Consider the following 4,913-nt stretch of genomic DNA (forward strand, 5'->3'; position numbering starts at 1 on the left):
CCTGCGCTGATCTCTGATGTATACAGTAATGTATGTCGGTGCCGGTCTATACTGTATTCTTTTCACAAGGCAACTGTGGAGCTGTCAGACCTCAGTGGCAGGCATAATCATATCCCAACACATTTCAGACTAAAGGATTTGAACTCCCTGGCACTTCCAGACACCTAACTGGCTATAATTTGATGGGGAGGATGCAGGTTGTCTGCATGCCTCTGGAATGGCTTCTTTGACCTATTCACACAGCGATCGAGAGCCTTACACTAATGCCAGAGTCCCTCTGATTTCATACTTTTCTCTGCATTGTCCAAGATTTGTAAACAAGCACAAATCCATGGGTAAAGTTTTGTAATCAAGAACACACTCTCATGTACTTGGAACATGTCTTAGCAGATTGTGATTTACAAGCAATGTTATAAGCAACACAAGTTCAAACAGGTGGTTTGTTGACAAGGGGTCATTCATCAAACAAAACCCACATGGCCCATATGGGGATCAAACCCATGACCTTGGCGTTATTAGCACCACGCTCTGACCAACTGAGCTAATCGGCCTTTCTCCGTTCATTTTGCAGTTTTTGGTACAGCACTGAAGGGAACCTTTCCATGAAATTGTAGACTTGGTGTCCACAAGATTACGGCCACTTTTTCGACCGAGCATAGGTGAAAGTTGACACTTATTGTTCCCTCTGACAAATGGTTATTCTGCAGCCAACTTTTGAATTAAACTTCAAAAGCAAATGTGGAGAAGCTTTTGTTAAAGAGCAATTCAGTGCAGTTGTACACAGTGACGAAATCATCAATTGCAAAGTCCACTGAGCTTTATTGCTGTGAGTTACATAGTGCTGTCTATTACACCATGAAATCTGCCATAACAACAAAAATGTAATGTCTGATTCTGTGAGCCAAGGAATATAAACCTTTTAGGGACATATTTAAAATATCAGATTTTCTGCCTGAGCACAGAGTAGGCATTTTTTTCTAGCTTTAACCATACGTCCTCTTTCTTTGGAAATCTGTGTCATTGCTGCATGAATAAGCAGAAAGATTTTGAGCAATTTTTTGTCTGGGTCTAAGGGGCAATTTATTCAAACCAAAAGATGCTATTTTAGCTAGTTTGTCAAATGAACATGTCAAACCGACAGAGACAATGTGTCTAGCTACAGAGCTCTGCAAGGTTTAATTCTTGGAAGTATTTGAAGCCATAGAAAGTTATTCTGTAAGCATTGCTTAACTCAATAAAAAGAGACAGTTAGAGCCAATGGCTGCCAGATCTAACATAGCTCACATTTTATAGTGTTTGCATAGCATATCAGAATCTGCAAGAACTATTCCTGTCATTTCAGGAATAAGCTTTTTTGACTTCACAGCTAGATGAAATATTTAGGGTGGATGCAGGATTTGGTATGATCTCCTAGAGAATTGCCATTCCACTGTGTCTTCAGCTTTTGTCCGATCTGCAAACAAGTCCCACTCTAGGAGAACTAGGTCAAGTGGTAGAGTGCTCTTTTAGTATGTGAGTGTTAGTGGGATTGATGCTCACATTCTCAAGTCTAGAATTTGTAGTTTTTTTCTATGATGAAATCCTTTCTGATAGCAAATGTTTTCGGGACCTGCTAATACGCTTATGCCATGCACACATTACGTGACTTTTGAAGTTTTCAAATTGATGTATGGCTCACACTGCACAACTGTATGTCTTGGAATCTGGAAAGCTTAATTTGTGGTATCTCAGTGGCAGACATAATCAGTGATAAACCACTGATATGTCAACTGGTCTTAACACAGACAGATTTAACTTACTCTGTTGAGACTGTGTCTAACTTAAACCTTTCCTTCAAATAGAAGAGATCCTTGTTGCAGAGGTAATGTTTTTACCTTTATATGGTTTTCCCACTCATAGTCATGCAACACACAAATGCAAACCTCTCACAGACTGTCTCACACACATCCAGTTATTCATCTGAACACATGATGTTTCTGCCTCTGTACCGCTGTTAGTTATGCAATGGTTCCTCAATACTAGCACTAACTGAACAGGGTTCTGTATAAATATGATCTTTATAACAGCTGCCATAACAGCAAAAATGTAATGTCTGATTCTGTGAGCCAAGGAATTATTATTGATATTGTGAATATTTAATAACCTCCAATGCCAGCAAATTAAATTTCACAATATTGTGAAAATTGTAAAGGATACTTTATTCATGTCCTCATTGCTAAAGATTGTATCGCTTTATCACAGCGATACGCTAGTTAGCTAGCTAACAGTTGAGGTCAGCGAGTGTCAAACTCGGGGCTATAAACCATTCCTTGTGGAACCATTTCATTGTTCAGCTTTCAACTTTGATCGTTTAGGTGCTGGTAGTTTGTTAGCTAGCTAACTGTTCAGCAATAGAAAACCTACTTTTGTATGATTTAGAGACCCAAATTCACAAACCTGTGGGTTTTCAAATGTATCGTTCTCTCTAAATAAGCAAAATGAGTTAAGCCATTACTACAGCTATCGGACTGTTTGAACTACAATATTCGACTGTTCATTTATTGTTAATTAGATTAAATTAACTTTCATAAACATTCTGTATTAATAGAATGTAGTTTGTAATGACTGATTAACTGTGTATATTCAACATGAAGCTATTCATATAACGTTTCAAGTTTGGTTTATTTGTAACATACATTTATTTGCCACTTTCATTTTTAGGCTGTAAAATGAAAGCTCCTTGCTCACAATCATTGCTATAGTTTGATCAAATTCATTTATATATATAAACTCCCTATTCAATGGGAAGAAACCAGTTCATGTCATTGTGAATTGCTGGTTCTGTAATCAAAACACTGAGGTTCCATATGAGAACAGAAACTGCTGAGACTGTCCATTCTGTGTGCAGTACAATGGCTTCTAAGAGGTATTGCTGTATTTGAGACATGGTGAGGACATATTTTAGTGAAAGTCTTCCAATGATGCACCCTTACCTGAACCATTTTATGCTGTTGCTGCTGTTAAAAAATGCAGAATGGTGATTATAACGAACCGATCCTTGCACAATATATGGAGCACCTCAACCATGGGGTATCAGCTGGTGTCCCTGTGCTTGATGCATCCAAGACTCAACCAGACACTGAAGATCAAGCAGCTGGCTTCCTTCACTCCCAGAGAGGAAGTAGGTTTTCCATTTGAACTGTTGCCTTCTTAGTTAAGACGTATGCATTGTTGATTGCAGTGCCAGAGCTGTGAAACTGTGCAAGGTAATGCATGTCCATTGCTGGACTTGGGCAAAGATTGTGAGTGGGTCTTCAAGGGCAAACAGGATCTGATGGCCCACATGTAGTTTGATATTATTCCTAAATAACTAAGTTTACATGGCTATTTGAAAGAAGCTGATCATGTAAGCAGCAAAGACAGAATATCATTCTCTGACTAAGGATTTAGTTGACTCATGTTTAACCCAACTAAACTGTGGTCCTGGCTGATTTTAGTTGGACTATTGAGCCACTGACTCATGCACAGAGTTTTCTGAGTATTTTGCAGTTTCTTACTGTACTGAGTTCTTACTGAGTATAACATCAACTTTGATACATTTGTTTTCTTTTCACCGAACAAAGCCTTCAACTTTGACTGTGGTGACATGAAATCCAGATGTGCAGAGTGTTTTTTCAGTAATGCATCTTTTGCCCGTGCATTTTGATTGCAGTGTTAGGAGGTCATAACTGCTGATCAGAACTTTGGACAAGAGGGCTTATCCTCATGGCTCTCTGACTTTCATGTACAACAACAAACAATATTTTCTTATTTATTTTTTTCCAGTTGTAACAAACCGTTCTGCTGTTTTTTAACTTCTGTCAAATTTTTAATGGTTGTACAGGACAATTACGATGGAAATTGAGGTGTACAAGTGCCACCTTGAACAGACCTACGAGTTGTGCGGGCCTGTCAGACAGCTAAGCAGTATGACATCCAGCACCAGAACCGACAGCTGCGGGCCCTGCTTTTCAACCACCAGCTCAGATGCAGCCAAGATGCAGACAAAGAATTCATTAAGGTGAGTATTATTGTCAATGGTTGTCTTAGAATGGTGCTAAAGTGCTTAAGATAGTTTTTGGCGATTCTATAGCCAAGAATTCTCAAGATCACATCTAGCTGCATTCCTGTTGGGTGTGAATGACAGTTGCTCCTTCCCAGTTGATACAAAGTGACGATAGAAAAAAAGGCGTACACGGAACTGGTAGTGAACACTGTCCTTCAAGTGCATATAAGTGCATACAGTGTTTGAGCCTGCAATCCAGTTCATTACCCTGTCCAACAGGCTCCCAGGTTCCCCTCCACATCTTCTTTGTCAGAGATAAAAATTGATATAAAAAAATGGATACTTGAATACTTTTGGTTACTTTTTTGTTCCTGGCTACCATGCTTTTTAAAGCATTGATTATTTCAAACATTGATTTATCTAAGATAAGCAAAGACCTGTTCTCTCTTGTTGCATTTTGTGGGGTTTTTTTTGTTTTTTTTGTTTTGTTTTCTTTCCAAATGAAGCTGTTGTTTTCATTTTTGGTGGGTTTCATACTATCCACACCAGCTTCCAGGTTTCTGTCCTTTTACATACCAAGCAATCAGCTTCCTTTCTCTTTGCTACAGAGCACCTCTTTTCTGTCCACACCTGCTTGGCTGGTAGCTCTCAGAAGCCTTGCCTTCCTCACCTGTGCTTTTCTGGTTGTGCTGGCCATATGTGGGTCTGGATGTGACTCTGGAGACACATCCTCTCTCCACAACAGCCCGCACACTCTCAGCGGGGGAATCATCCCACCCAAAGAAGCCCACCAAAGTGACACTGAAGCCAAAGCAAAGAGCATCACCAAAACTATGCAAATGTGGAATGACCTGGTGGGTATTCTGCCAGAGAGAGGCAATAGAGAATA

The 4,913-nt window shown here is 39.5% G+C and overlaps 1 non-coding gene across 1 annotated transcript; it reads right to left on the reverse strand.

Moving 5' to 3' along the window:
- Nucleotides 1-477: 477 nt before the first annotated feature.
- trnai-aau (transfer RNA isoleucine (anticodon AAU)) lies at nucleotides 478-551 on the reverse strand. The gene has a single exon. It is a non-coding gene; the product is annotated as a tRNA-Ile (tRNA).
- Between the last annotated feature and the right edge of the window lie 4,362 nt (nucleotides 552-4,913).

Source organism: Electrophorus electricus, unplaced genomic scaffold (assembly GCF_041902795.1).
Source record: "Electrophorus electricus isolate QZ-2024a unplaced genomic scaffold, ASM4190279v1 Scaffold73, whole genome shotgun sequence".
Lineage (NCBI taxonomy): Eukaryota > Metazoa > Chordata > Actinopteri > Gymnotiformes > Gymnotidae > Electrophorus > Electrophorus electricus.